Source organism: Petromyzon marinus, chromosome 50 (genome assembly GCF_048934315.1).
Source record: "Petromyzon marinus isolate PM22_M1 ecotype Great Lakes invasive population chromosome 50, UKy_Petmar_22M1.pri1.0, whole genome shotgun sequence".
Classification (NCBI taxonomy): Eukaryota; Metazoa; Chordata; class Hyperoartia; order Petromyzontiformes; family Petromyzontidae; genus Petromyzon; species Petromyzon marinus.
This window is the reverse complement of record NC_133716.1, coordinates 5,187,306-5,203,317: the sequence shown is the minus strand read 5'-3', so window position 1 is coordinate 5,203,317 and position 16,012 is coordinate 5,187,306. Positions and strand designations below refer to the sequence as shown.

The following is a 16,012-nucleotide window of genomic DNA, read 5'->3' as shown; positions in this document are numbered from 1 at the left end:
GTGCCGTGCCGGCCTTCGTAGGTGCGGTTATTCGCTAACAGCACTGGAACTACACTTTTATTTTACTTGACCAGGTATGGCCCCACTGAGCTCCGTAGCTATTTCTTTTTCCACAGAAGCGACCTGGCCACAAATGATAGCTCAATGAAAGTGGCTCATCGCGTGGATTTCATAGCGGGGTGGCCAAACACTCTAAACGCGTGACGTTGATTCTAAATGTGGAGAGGAGAAATCCGGGAGACAAATCCACGCGACCAAAGGGAGAGAGACACCGGAAAACTCCAAATATACAGCAGGCGTCAGGGTCTGGATCGAACCCACGATCTCCTGCACACCAGGCGAGGTAGTTAACATCTCGCCCTAACAGTCTGTCAAGGCTAGACGGGGGGGGGGGGGGGGGGGGCTTTGTCAGGAGCTGCGTGCCACGGCCAAAAAAGAAACTGGCGGAGAGTTGCGACAGAATTAGCAACAAGGCCACAAGGCACCACCACCACCCACCACCAACCACCACCAACCACCACCACCCACCACCAACCACCACCACCCACCACCACCAACCACCACCACCAACCACCACCCACCACCACCAACCACCACCACCCACCACCACCCACCATCACCACCAACCACCACCACCCACCACCACCAACCACCACGCCTCATGCTGACTCAAGCGGCACGGGAAGGCCACGGGGCTTCAGGGTCAAGCTCATTACCACATGTGTGTGTACGTGTGTGTACCACGTGTGTGTGTGTACCACGTGTGTGTGTGTACGTGTGTGTGTGTACGTGTGTGTGTACATGTGTACGTGTGTGTGTGTACGTGTGTGTGTGTACGTGTGTGTGTGTACGTGTGTGTGTGTACGTGTGTGTACGTGTGTGTGTGTACGTGTGTGTGTACGTACGTGTGTGTGTGTGTGTACGTGTGTGTGTGTACGTGTGTGTGTGGGGAGCGATAGTGTAGCGGTGAGCGCGCTGCGCTATGAACCTGGCGACCCGGGTTCGATTCCCGCTCACGGCCAACACCAGTGACGATTATCTGAACCGGTCCCGGGCCTCCCCTAGGTCGACTCAGCCTCAAATGAGTACCTGGTGCGGTGTGTAAACATTGCCAATTGGGAGACAAAGGCGGCCGGGCGTGGTGCCGGTCACCCACTCCCTCTTGTACCGTTCCAGCCTTCATAGGTGCTCGCTAACAGCACTTGCCCCTACAGTCTGTTAAGGCTATATGGGGGATCTTTGTTGTTATCTTTGTTGTTATCTTTGTTGTTATCTACGTGCGTGTACGTGCGTGTACGTGCGTGTACGTGCGTGTACGTGCGTGTACGTGCGTGTACGTGCGTGTACGTGCGTGTACGTGCGTGTACGTGCGTGTACGTGCGTGTACGTGCGTGTACGTGCGTGTACGTGCGTGTACGTGCGTAGCACTTGGCTCACACGTCTCATAAGGCTATCCAGGATATCTTTGTGTTGTTTGTACGCGTGTGTTAGGTGCTCGTGGGGAGCGGTGGTGTAGCGGTTAGCACTCTGCGCTACGAACCCAGCGAACACCGGTGACGATTATGTGAACCGGCCGGGCGTGGTGCCGGCCATCCACCCCCTCGTGTACCGTTCCGGCCTTCATAGGTACGCGCTAACAGCACTTGCCCCTACAGTCTGTCAAGGCTATACGGGGGGTCTTTGTCTTTGTGTACATGTGTGTGTACATGCCCAGCTTTTGTTCGGCCGGATCGAGGGGGCTAAACGGGCTAGAGAAGAGATGGAGTGATGTGGTACAGGAGGACGTGGAGCTGAGTGGACTTGCCGATGACTGATACCAGCGGTGTCAAGATCGGCCTCTGTGAAGGAGGCTCGTGAAGGACGCGACTAGGCAGCAAGTTGGCACAGTAGGGGGCACAGGTGGTGCATCAACCACTCATCTCAGTCAGTCGACCCGTGGCACCTGGGTCTGCCCCGTGACCTCCTGCCAGCGGGCGTTCGACACTTCACGTGGCCTCAAGGTGCACATGGCCTGGCCACTTAGTGGCGAATAGCGGTTGTTGGTTTGGTTCGATCCCGACCCTGACGCCTGCTGTATAATTGGAGTTTGCGGTGTCTCTCTCTCATCATCATCATCATCACGGTGGCTAGATGTTAACTACCTCGCCAGGTATACAGGAGGTCGTGGGTTCGACCCCGACCCTGACGCCTCCTGCTGCTGCTGTATATTTGAAGTCCTTCGTTTTTTTTCCGTCCACATTTCGAATGGACGTCAAGCCACTTCGTGTGATCTATCATTTGCGATGTCCAGGTCGCTTCTGCAAAATAGCTCTCCATAGCTCAGTGACGACGCCTTACCCGGTAAAATAAAATAAATACGTTTAGTTTAGCACGACAACACAATGGGGAGTGGGGAGGGGATAATTCCATCTCAAACCGCCACGACCCCCGGTCTACGCACCAATGTTTTCCGCTCGCCCGTGGGAGATGATATCCGAGCGGGCGAGCGATCGTGTGATCGTGTGTGTACGTGTACGTGTGTGTACGTGTACGTGTGTGTGTACGTGTACGTGTGTACGTGTGTGTGTACGTGGAGCTGAGTTGACTTGCCGATGACTGGTACCAGCGGTGTCAAGATCGGCCTCTGTGGAGGAGGCTCGTGAAGGAGGCTACTGGGCAGTTGGAGGTAGTCGCCCTCCAACAACAACGGAGGGCGGATGAGCGACGCTCACAACAACGAGCGGAGCGCCGGGTGGCTAAAGCACAGCAGGTTGGCACAGTAGGGGGTACGGGTGGTGCATCAGCCAGTCATCTCAGTCAGTCGACCCGTGGCACCTGGGTCTGCCCCGTGACCTCCTGCCAGCGGGCGTTCGACACTTCACGTGGCCTCAGGGTGCACATGGCCTGGCACAAGCGTCGTGGTGACGTCACCGCCACTTAGTGGCGAATGGCGGTTGTTGTTGTGTACGTGTGTGTGTGTACGTGTGTGTACGTGTGTGTGTGTGTGTACGCCCCCCCCCTCTCCACGTTGTACGCCGGCGCCAGGACGAACTTCCCTTGTTTCCTGCGAGCCAGAGGCAACGACGGAGCGAGACAGAGAGAGAGAGGTGGAGACAGAGAAAGGTAAGATAGAGTAATACCTCGATATACGAAGTATATGCGTTCCTGCCAGCTTCAAAACGTCGTATGTTGAGTAGCTTATAACGTTGGTACTGTGAAGATGCGTTCCCAGCCTTCGTGAAATCACCGTTTCACACTGTAAACACGTCATAGCTTACCACTGATGGTGTAAACAAAAACTATGTACGTTGATAATATTATATTTTATACCATGCAGTATTAAAATAAAAATAAAAACTGGCATAAAAAATCGTAATACTCAATGCTCAAAAATCCATATCTCATAATTTTATTCTCACGTATACATTGTACCGCGTAGATCGACACATGCGCTATTTTTAATTTAGCTTTCTGTTGAAAGTCATGGCAATAGCATCCAAAGCTCGTGATACCGAAACTCCGTGTGTCGACGCAAGGCTGCAAACGATTCGCTACCACCAAAGACAAAGATCCCCCGTATAGCCTGAACAGATTGTTTCGGACAAGTGCTGTTAGCGAGCAGCACGTGTGAAGTCCGGCACGGCACACGAGGTGGTGGGTGGCCGGCAAACGCGCCCGACCGCCTTTGTCTCCCCAGTGGCGATGTTTTTTTTTTTTACACACCGCACCGGGTACTCATTTGGGGCTTAGTCGACCGAGGCGAGGCCCGGTACCGGTTCAGATAATCGCCACCAGTGTTCGCCGTGAGCGGGAATCGAACTCGAGTGGCTTGGTTCGTAGCGCAGCGTAGGGCTCACAGCTGCGTCACCGCCTCCCCCAAAACCCTCACTGGACGCAAAGCCCTCTGCAACTTCTCACGTGAAGACCAAATTTTGTTTAATGACCTCGTTTCTATTTCGCTTCGTGGCTGTAACTACATTTACGGGTTTTTTTTTTAATCTCTACTCGACCCGAGCTCTTCAATCACGATTTTGATACAAGTCACGTGGAGTACAGCATCACGTGTGCGCGTCACAGACGCTAACCCGCAGCACGTGGCAAAGACAAAGATTCCCCCCAACCCCCCCCCCCACCCCGTATAACCTCTGTCGGTGTTGCTGTTGGCCTATCGCCGTCGTTCCGCGGTCTGTCACCGGCGGGAGGGCTGGCTGTCTCCCGTGTAGGGCCCAAGCAGTTTCCAGGACGGCGCGTCGGAGGATTTACCGAAGGGCCGTTCCGTTTCGGTGTGCGGTTTGGTGCGGACGTCGACGGCGGCTTGCGACAACCGGTCATCTGTTTGACAAAATGAGAACAGGTTACAACCCTTCCTGGCAGCAAAACAGGTGTTAAGATGTTCAAACACCCAAACAGATTGCCTTTGTTTTGCAAATGCATCGTCGAACTCTGCATTAAATGCTCTGACACGTGTGGCATTGTCTTTGTGCTGTTCGCCTTTTGGCGTTGTTCTCTGTTCTGACACTGGTGGTGAGATGAGGCCATCAAGAAGGGTGTCTCCGGTGTAGGCAAATCAGTTTCAAAGGGCGATGCATATTTTATCAGATGTTGTTTGCATGTCCACCCCGAGTACGTGTGGTGAATGCAGACACGATGCCTCGCAAAAGGTATCTATTTGACGTGTGAACATCTGAACACATGCTTTATTGGCAGAAAGCGGTAACACCTATTCCTTATTTGTCGTACTTTGATACTGGCAAACAAAAGGTGCCGTGATATCGGCGTCTATTTGATGTGTGAACGTGTTAACACCTCCGGTATTATTTCCGGAAAGGGGCAAACGCCTATCCGATGTTTTGCCATCAACAATCATTAGATTTGTTGTTTATCTCATGGCAGTGTTGGTTGTCCACTATTTTTAGGAAACGGTTCACAACGAATTTGCTTTTGTTTTGGCGTCAGATGGCCCGTGTAAGTAGCATGTGCGTTGTGCACCCTTCTCCACCCGACACAGCCAATGGATATACTGCAGTTTAACACGTAGGCTTTGGCGACCAATATTATCCATAATTTAGGGGTTTTTTTGGGGGGTGGGGGTTTTAGATAGCGTAAAAATAAATGTGTCGTTAAACCCGCCACCACCCGAAGCGGCCAAATTAGTGAGGTTCGTCACGTAAACAGAACGTGCCAATTCGTTACTAGTTCAGCACACCGGACGTGTCGGAGAGTAAACCCACCGCAACATTTTACAATTCGAGTACCGTGGTGAACAAAAGCTGCCAATGTCATTACCGCTTCGGCAACACCTCCGGCGTGGCGGTGAAGATCGTCCCACTCTTATCGGGACATCGCTTCAAGACAACGGACTACTACACAAGTAGCTACTACACAAGTAGCTATATGTGTAGGAGCTACTACACAAGTTACACATGTAGCTACATGTGTAGTAGCTACATGTGTAGTAGCTACGTGTGTAGTAGCTACATGTGTAGTAGCTACATGTGTAGTAGCTACATGTGTGGTAGCTACTTGTGTAGTAGCTACATGTGTAGTAGCTACATGTGTAGTAGCTACTTGTGTAGTAGCTACATGTGTAGTAGCTACATGTGTAACTTGTGTAGTAGCTACATGTGTAGTAGCTACTTGTGTAGTAGCTACATGTGTAGTCGCTACATGTGTAGTCGCTACATGTGTACTACATATGGAGTAGCTACTTGTGTAGTAGCTACTTGTGTAGTAGCTACATGTGTAGTAGCTACATGTGTAGTCGCTACATGTGTAGTCGCCACATGTGTAGTAGTTACTTGTGTAACTTGTGTAGTAGCTATTTGTGCTATGTGGACATAATCCGGCACTGCCTGCGACCGTGGCTCGAGTGGAACGATGGCCTGAGCCGAGTGGCGAGCGCGCGCCATGGCCACTGGGGACCTCCCCCACCCACCCACCCGGCGTGACCCCCACTCGGGTGAAGGTCACGAGTTCACTTGGGGGGTGTGGTTGGTTGGGGGGGGGGGTTAGCGCGCTGCACTCCAAAGGCCCACGGGCCGTGGTCGATTCCGCGCTCACGGCCACCAACGACAAAGTTGACGATCGTGCGAATCGGTCTCCCGCTAGATCGACTCAGCCTCAAATGAGCCGAGGTGTCGTCAAACGTGGACCACTCGGGAGGCAAAGGCGGCCGTGCTTGGTGCTGGCTACCCAGCCGCCCCACGTGTGCCGTGCTGGTAATTAATAGGTGCTCGCTGCTCGCTAACAGCACTTGCCCCAACAGTCTGTCAAGGCTATACGGGGGAGGGGGGGGGGAGTCTTTGTCTTTGTGGGGTGGGAAAGTCGAGGTTGGCCGTGCCCAGCTCCCCCACCACTGCACCCAAACCTCCACACCACATTGTGTGTGTGTTTTTTTTGTGTTCGGGCCTTCCTGCTTTTGCTGGGAAATAACAAAACCAAAAAGAAATTAGTTTTTTATTTCTCTCTACGACTACAACAACAGCAAAGAAGCCAGCGGTCGAGTGGTCGTGGTGGCGTCGCTCGCTCGTGCCTCGACCCCGTGGGGCCGAGGAAGGGGAGCTGACGGTGCAGCGGCGGCGGGGGTGGTGGTGGAAGTTTTCCGTACTCCGAAACGAAATTTACCGACGAATTCATTCGTAAAAAATCTACCACGGTACCGCATGTTTATGGGTTTTTAAGAAAAAAATCTCGATAGAGGCCAATATGGGACCTTAATAGGGTTAAACCTATTCGTGTACTTTGATACTGGCAAGAGAGGTCCCATAATGTAGCTGCTGCCACCGGGCTGTAAATGTCCTGATCGTGGCATTATTGTCCTTGCACCGTTCGCATGTTGGCGTTGTTTGGTTTAAACATTAGTTTGAGACGAGGCTCTAAAGAAAGCTGCCACTGGTGTGGACCAAACAGTTTCAAGGACAATGCATCATCATGTACTATATTATCGGAGCATGTTTTATCGTCTGCATGCTCACCGCAAGAGCCGCACGTGGTTAATGCACACAGGGATTCCTTGCAAAAAGTTTCTGTTTAACATCTTCACGCCTCCTGTTTAATTGCCAGACACGGTTACACCTATTTCACGTTTTTTGACAGAGGCCGACTATGGCTTACGAGCGGAAGGAACTGGCCATCGAGCGTGATGAATCAAAACAACAAAGAAAACGTTGAGGTGTCAGATCGCCGCACGTACGTTTGACATATGTCGAACTTCTTTCGCGCCGTACGTAGCCAACAGGTGCTTACCGGAGGTGCCGGGGAGCGTAACGATTACGAACCAAACGACGCCACGATGTGTGCTGTGTGTGCGCGTGTGCCGTAGACACTTCAGCAACCACCGGGCGTGATAGAGAAGAGCTTCAGCTTCTTCTTCCTCGTCTTCCTCTTTCGTACGGCTCATGATGTCGAAGCAACGACTTCAATTTCACATTCAGGTGGCCAAGCCCAGATAACCACGGAGTCGCGTATCATCATCATCAATCATCATCATGAATCATCATCGCCGCCACCGCTGCCGTGATGTCTCCTTCGTGTGTGCAGATCGGTTCCGCTGCGTCGCTACACGGCTGCGTACGGTCAGCGCTGGATGCCCAACAACCGCACGCTGCCGGAGAACTTCTTTGTTTAAGATTCCCATTGATGTTGCATCGGGTGTCATCCACATCTACTGCCGCCTTGGTTTGCACGAACGCGCGGATCAGGGCGGACCCGCGAGCGAGCTTCGCGGGGAAGATCGGAGCCAGGGAGACTTCTGCGTTAGGGCACGGGGAGCGGCGATCGAGCGTTGACACGAACACAAAAATAACCATTAAGACCTCCGAGTCTTGAGACTCGGTGACACTTTGCTGGGTAAATAAAACTCCATTCCTGAGCGACGCCAGGGGCATCGCAGTTCTCTCGGGGGGGGGGGGGGGGGGGCGGGCAGTAACGCTATAAAACTATAAACTATTTTTTGTTTTTTTGTTGTACCGGGCAAGGCCCACGCAGAGCTATGTAGCTCTTTTTTTCAGAAGCCACCCGGCTATCACAAATGGATAACGCAACGAAGCGGTTTATCGTCGCCACGTGGAAATGCGTAGCAGTGGCCAAATACTGGGAACGCGTGACGTTGATTCTAAACGTGGAGGGAAAAAGCGGAGGACACCGAGAATAAGTCTACGCGACCACGGGGAGAGAGACACCGCAAACTCCAAATATACAGCAGCAGCAGGCGTCTGGTTTGGGATCGAACCCACGACCTCCTGCATACCAGGCGAGGTAGTCAACATCTCACTACGGCCGCAGTGGTGACGCTATCCCTAGGGGACACCCCTTGGGGACGCCCCTCCTGTGGTTGGGTCACGGTTTGGTGATGGTTGGGTGGCTGGCACAGCGGTTAGCGCACCGCTCTACGAACCCGGCCACGCGAGTTCGATTCCCGCCCACGGCCACCACCAGCGACGATCATCTTGAACCGTTCCTGAGCCTCCTCCCCTAGATCTACTCAGCCGTAAATGAGTACCAGGTGCGGTGTGCAGCAAACATCGCCACTGGGGAGACAAAGGCGGCCGGGCGTGGTGTTGGCCACCCACCCCCTCGTGCCCCGTACCGGCCTTCATAGGTGCTGCTACTCGCGAACAGCACTTGCCCCAACCGTCTGTTAAGGCTACACGGGGGTGGAGCTTTGTCTTTGGGCGGGCTGGCGGGCGTGTGGTGGGGGTTGGTGGGCGGGGGAGCGGGCGGGTGGGGGAGCGGGCGGGTGGGTGGGTGGGTGGGGGGGGTGGGCGGGTGGGTGGGGGGGTGGGTGGGTGGGTGGGGGGTGGGCGGGTGGGTAGGTCACCGTTTAGCGATGGTGGGTGGGGGGTGGTGGAGGCGGACTGGGATTTAACTTCCCGACCGCCGGCACGCCCGAGTTAAGAGCGAGCTCTCACCGATGCGGCAGGCATCGCCCCACGTTCGGAGGCCCACGGCAGTCGGGGCATTACGCACAAATCTCACCAAAGTGTCAAACGGATTTTAAAAATAATATATCTGAATATATATTTGTATATCAGTCGTTTAAACATTTTTTTTTTCTCGATCGCTGCATGAACCTAACGAGCCGCGTGCTGCTCCAACATCCTGAGTGTTATTCAGAATTATTTAAACTGGAGGAATACGATGAGCTATTAAGCTATGTTTCACACACGTTCAAACTCTCCTCGGTTTTAATTTAAATGCAGGATTATAAGAATAATAACCATTATTATTTGTATTGATTTAAAACATTGTTCACACAAGCAGTGGACATTCCTTGAAGACGTCACTGCGAGTCAGCTGAGAGACCCAGGTGAGTGTCTGACCCCGCGATGTCCGGATTTGGGGTATTTAGCACCGGTGATTTTCTCTACTCCGACTCCTGCCTGACAATTGTCGATCTGCAAAGTTCAATGGGCTGCTGATGGACCACAACGCGTGTTCGCGTGCGGTTGCGGGACGGCGTTATGCTCGCACAGTGTTCGGTGCTACGCATCACGCCGCACGGCAATGCGTTACGGAATTTGTGTACGCGGCATCACTGCCACCAAATCACTCGCGGAATGCGCCGCGATCTCATGAAGCTCGGCAGTGGTCGGTCGGGTGACTGCCATAGCATGCCAGAATCCAATCACGTTGAGTGCGGTGGGTTGAAGCGTGGGTCTTCCCAACATAAACCATCATCGCGAAAAACTCCGTGCCATCCTCGCAGCAGCGGCTTTTGGCTGGGCCATCGAACAGAGACGGCAGTCACCGCATTGCGCGCCCTTCAGATGCGCTTCTGCGGCCGTCTGGAACGCTCTTCCGATATTTGGAAGCCACTGGAGCCATGCACTTTTAAATGACGTAGGTTGAAAACTAATTTCTTTAGAACTACTTTTTGTGTTTAGTTTGTTGTCCTTCCCCCGCACCTCCGATTAGCACGGTTGGCTACGTACGGTGCGAAAGAAGTTCAACGTACACACATAAACTAAAAGTGGGGGGCTACACTTATTGAGCTAACTAAAGTGGATGCATCTTGACTTAAAGTTTTCCTGACTGCAGGAATTCATATTCTTTGGGTCTTTCGGTAAAGTCACGTCGATGGGTTCAAAGAAAATAACAAAAAAACCACGACGTTTCGACCGCTTGTGTTGCAATCGAAACGTAGTTATTTGTTATTTTCTTTGAACCTATCCACGTGACTTTACCGAAAGACCAAAATAATATAAAGTTGATGCATTTCTGCCAGCAGTGGTGCGAGCAAGCAATTGCAGGTCTGCGCTTTTGGGTGGGGAGGGGGTGCGTTGGGTGGGGGGGTGGGGGGCCTCCGTAGAGCTGCCGGGAAGCTCTACGCACTTGCCAAGAGGCGAGGCGACGGGGCCACGCGGTTCGTAAGGGTCGCCTAAATTCCCCCGTCCCACCGATCCCCATCCCCGACCCACAGAACTGGTCTGAAGCTTACACAGGGATGTGTGCGAGTGACATCCAACGTTTAAGCCAATGATCCCTGTAATCCACGGTCGAAAGTCACCCAAAGCAGAGCTGGCCAGGTGCATCGGGTGACTCGGGAGATAGGGTGGCGGGGGGAGGGGTTGGAAATTATTTAACTTTTTTTTACTTTACAGTAGGCAATGTTAAGTGTTCCCAATTTTCAAATTAAGATGAGAAATCTGAATTTATTTGGGGGAGGGGTAGGGGGGTGGGATTTCGGACCGATCCAAAATAGTGACGTCACAGGAAAGGGCGTCTCTAACAATGGCGTCACGGCCGCCATTTTGCAGCCGATGGAGGTCACGTGACGTCGGGTAAGACGTCACTTTTGTAAGCAGGAAGTTTCGTTAAATTGATACGTAACGTAAGCTTAACATTTTTTTGAAGGAACAAATACTCAAAATTATCCCTAAATATCCGATGAAAAGCATCACTCACACCTACGCCAATGTAACCAGTCTTCCCCGTGCCAATTCGACACATTATCCCTAAATATCTGATGAAAAGCATCACTCACACCTACGCCAATGTAACCAGTCTTCCCCGTGCCAATTCGACACATTATCCCTAAATATCCGATGAAAAGCATCACTCACACCTACGCCAATGTAACCAGTCTTCCCCGTGCCAATTCGACACATTTTTACGATCCGGGGATTGCAATTCGATTTGGGCGTCGATGAATATTCATTTGCTTTCTCATTTTTTCATTGCATAGCCATCGATTTCAATGTGTACATTGAATCACTACGCCATGTCCCTTCACGGATAGATGGGGGGGATAAACGGGTACGGCACGGGCTCGAGAAGAGATGGAGTGGTACAGGAGGATGTGGAGCTGAGTGATGACCGGTACCAGTGGTGTCAAGATCGGCCTCTGTGGAGGAGGAGGCCGGTACGGGGCACGAGGGGGTGGGTGGCCAACACCACGCCCGACCGCCTTTGTCTCCCCCAGTGGCGATGTTTACACACCGCACCAGGTACTCATCTTAAACAATCGTCACCGGTGTTGGCCGTGAGCGGGAATCGAACTCGAGTCGCCAGGTTCCTAGCAAGCAAGCGCTCACCGCTACACTCCACGAGCACGCACACACACAAAGCAAGACGCCTATTGCCAACAAAAATGTTGAAGGCTGTAAATCAGCCAGGGTCCCAGAGCCGTGTAAAGGGCCTCGCACGCACGTGCCCCCCCCCCCCCACTCTACCCGGCCGGGCCTTCAACTCTTTGACAGACGGTGACATGCGGAGAAGCAGGATTCCTCTTCTGAGCGGCTTCTACTTCAACCCCCCCCTATTTTACTACCCCCCGCCCACCCAACCCTGGGCCCACCCCCCACCTCCAGCCCTGCCCCGACCCCCACTCCCGCCCCTCTCTGCTCACCTGCCTCTCACTCAAGCCTCAAGGTCCGCCTCCCCGGAATAACGAAGCCAGCAACGGCGTGTGCAGCGATACACGGCCATGATGGGACCTCACGTGCGTGCTCTGTGTTGAACGTCAAGCGGCCTACTGAACGAGACAGACGCCCACATGCAGGAGTCGAACCCAGGCTCTGTGCGTCGCTGGCTTCAGTGTCTACGACATGGCCACTACGAACCCTCAGAGAGACAGACCTACCCACACCCAGGATTTCAGAAAATGTATTTATACTGGAGGAATCCGATGAGCTATAAAGCTCTTTTTCACAGATGTCCAGGATGGGGCGGGTCATAAAACGTTACAACAACGAACGAAAGGTAAACAAATAACTTTTTTTAAAAAAATATACAAATAAAACTAAACTTTTTTAACCTTACCAGATACGCTATCTAACATCACCCGCCCACCAACCGACCTTCATAGGTGCTCGTTAACGGCACTTGTCCCAACAGTCTGTTTAGGCTATGCGGGGGGAACTTTTGTCTTTGTACGCGTGAGATCGATGTCCATTCGGTGGTCAGCGGTGAGTCGAACCTTGGCCCATAGCCAAGGTTTTCGGGTTAGATCGCGTAAGGATACATGTGTCGTAACCCTCCACCACCCCGACGCAGCCAATTAGTACGGGGTTTGTCACGTTAACAAAACGCGCCAATTAGATGACTGCTTGAGCCCACCGCTGTGTTGGATAGGTTCAGTGATGACGTCATCTCGCTCTATTTAAGACCGGATGCAGGTGGATTGCTTCACTGTTGTGGCAAATCGCCCGATGATGCTGAACGATGTAATCACCGGCGAAACGCCACGGGATACGGAAATCGTAAATGTTGTGGATTTACTCTACAACAAACCGGTGAGATGAAGCAGTGCACTAATTGGCGCGTTTTGCTTACGTGACAAATCCCTTTACTAATTGGCTGCGTCGGGTGGTGGAGGATTACGACGCATTTATACTTTACGCGATCTAAACCCAGCAAGCCCTTACTTATGAATAACGTTGTTTCGCGAAAGGTTGCTGCTGCGCGTTAACTCGAACCCAAGGTTTGTTGGATTCGCCAGCTCGGCCCGCACGATCCTGCGACTCTCGGCGTGACATCACGGAAGCCGGGCTTCCGGGATGTCACGCTCACGTGGCGGTCTCTTCTCTCTCCCCATTGGAGCCGCCCTTGCTGCGTCACAATGCCTGTAATGTTGTCCCCGCCCCCCCCCCACCACCGCCGCTCGACAACGGGCGTGGGTGCTAGGGTGTGCCCCACGTGGTGGGTGGGAGGAGCGGTGGCGCAGCGGTTGGCGCGCTGCGCTACGAACCCTGCGACTGTTAACGACTACTACTGCTACTAACTCTGTTTACTTTACCAGGCTAAGGCACATCGAGCTCTATAGTTTTTTTTACAGAAGCGACCACGGGGGGAGAGACACGCAAAGTCCAAATATGCAGCAGGCGTCAGGGTCGAGATCGAACCCACGACCAGGCGAGGTAGTTAACATCTCCTAGCCAACGTGGTGCCCGGGTTCGATTTCCGCTCACGACCACCAACACCAAGTGACGATAATCTGAACCGGTCGTGGCCTCCCCTAGGTCCACTCAGCCTCAAATGAGTACCTGGTGCGGTGGGTGTATATATATAACATCACCACTGGGGGAGACAAAGGCGGCCGGGCGTGGTACTGCGGCCACATCGCCCCCATCGTGTGCAGTGCCGGCTTTTGTAGCTGCTAACGTGCTTGACAGCACTTGCCCCCCAAAAGTCTGTGAAGGCTCTACGATGGGCGGTGGGCGGTGGGTGGTCTTTGTGGGGGGGGGGGGGGAGTCAGTGGAGGAACGGCGGTGGTGGTGGTCGTGGTGGCATCGTCCTTCGGTGTGGTGGCTGGTGGCGATGGTGGCCCAGGTGTGGTTTGCCTTGACGCGTGGCATCAACACAATGACTAAGCCGTCGAAGGCCCAGGCAAGCCTTCACAATGCCTATTGTTGGTCATTTTGCGTGGGAGGATTTAGGGTGATGGTGGCGGTGATGATGATGATAAAGATTCTCGTAGTAAAGGTTTTTTGGGCTAAGTCGCGTGAGTATAAATGTGTCGTTAAACCCGCCACCACCAGACACAGCTGGTGTGTCGGAGAGTAAATCCACAGTATTTACAATGGCGATTCGTCCGATGATGCTGGATGCAATCACCAACGAAACGTCGTACTCGACACACCGGTGGGCTGAAGTTGTAACTAATTGGCACGTTGTATTTCCGTGACAAACCTTACTGGTTGGCTGTGTCGGGTGGTGGCGGGTTACGACACATTCACACTTAAGCGGTCTAGCCCAAAAACCTTTATTATGAATAATATTGCTTCGCGAAAGCCTTACGTGTTGAACTGATGAAGATGATGGCAATTGCTGCTTTCTACTCCATCGCCTGTGAGTTCACAACGAGATCGGTCTTTTGGGCCTTCGGAAAAGTGAATTCAGCTACGCGAGCAGCTTAGTATGTATGCTGAACTTCTTTTGCACCGTACGTAGCGAACCGTGCTGATCGGAGGTGCGGGTTGAAGGACAGCAAACTAAACACAACAACAAGCAGATATAAAGAAATCAGTTTGTCAATCTAGACGGTGATTTAAAAGTGCGCAGCTCCCAGTGGCTTCCAAATATCGGACGGAAGAGAACGTTCCAGACGGCCGCAGAAGCGGCGCATCTGAAAGCTCCGCGCGATGCGTTGACCACCGTCTCTGCTCGATGGCCAGCTGCTCTGCAGATTAGAGGAAAGCACTGCTCTTGGCACGCGGGGCGAAACATCGGACGTGGCGCCGACGGCGGGGCGAAATGTCGGGCGCCATGTTAACTACCTCGCCTGGTGTGCAGGTGGTCGTGGGTTCGATCCCCGACCCTGACGCCTGCTGTAATTTTGGAGTTTGCGGTGTCTCTCTCATCATCATCATCATCACGGTGGCTAGGAGATGTTAACTACCTCGTCTGGTCTACAGGAGGTCGTGGGTTCGATCCCGACCTGATGCCTGCTGCTGGATATTTGGGGTTTGCGTGTCTCTCTCTCTCTCATCATCATCACGGTGGCTAGGAGATGTTAACTACCTCACCTGGTATACAGGAGGTCGTGGGTTCGATCCCGACCCTGACGCCTGCTGCTGTATATTTGGAGTTTGCGTGTCTCTCTCTCATCATCATCATCACGGTGGCTAGGAGATGTTAACTACCTCGTCTGGTCTACAGGAGGTCGTGGGTTCGATCCCGACCCTGACGCCTGCTGCTGTATATTTGGAGTTTGCGTGTCTCTCTCTCATCATCATCATCATCACGGTGGCTAGGAGATGTTAACTACCTCGTCTGGTCTACAGGAGGTCGTGGGTTCGATCCCGACCCTGACGCCTGCTGCTGTATATTTGGAGTTTGCGTGTCTCTCTCTCTCACCATCATCACGGTGGCTAGGAGATGTTAACTACCTCGCCTGGTATACAGGAGGTCGTGGGTTCGATCCCGACCCTAACGCCTGCTGCTGTATATTTGGAATTTGCGGTGTCTCTCTCCCCGTGGTCGCGTGGATTTTTCTCCGGCTCCTCCGGCTTTTCCTCTCCACGTTTACAATCAACGTCAACCACGCGTTCAGAGTATATGGCCGCTATAAATTTCCACGCGATGATGATAACCCCACCTCGTTGAGCTATCACGTGTTGATTTCTGGAATTTGTAGGTAGAAAAAAGAACAATAAAATAATAAAGTGAATAAAATATCACGACGTTTCCATGGCAACACAAGCGGTCGTTCCTGATGACGACCGCTTGTGTTGCCATGGAAACGTCGTGATATTTTTTAGTAACTTTTTTTTTCATTGGTTTTTTTTTCCTCTATCTACGTGACTTCACCGAATGAACCATGGAATATGCATTCCTGCAGTCACGAAAGTTTTAAGTAAAAATTAAATTAGTTTTTAGTTTAGAAAGTTTGAGAGTCAAGCGGTCTCTCGCCCGACCCTCACCCCAGTGGGCGGTGTTCAGTTTTGACTCCTCACTACAATTACGGGGGGCGTGGGGGGGCGTGGGGGGGCGTGGGGGGGCGTGGGGGGGCGTGGGGGGGGCAGTGTTTACACAGCGAGTAAACAGCGAGAGATGATATCTCGAGAGATGAATATCGCCTCCACGCATCGGG

General features: G+C 52.7%; 1 protein-coding gene across 1 annotated transcript in view; it reads left to right on the top strand.

Annotated features, from left to right (window-relative positions):
• The first annotated feature begins 8,890 nt into the window (after nt 1-8,890).
• The window catches only part of LOC116953192 (SH2 domain-containing protein 3C-like), a 142,419-nt gene continuing 135,297 nt past the window's right edge, over nt 8,891-16,012 (top strand). The window contains exon 1 of the mRNA XM_032973136.2: nt 8,891-9,286. The gene's annotated coding sequence lies outside the window, so the exon portion shown is untranslated. The remainder of the gene's footprint in view (nt 9,287-16,012) is intronic.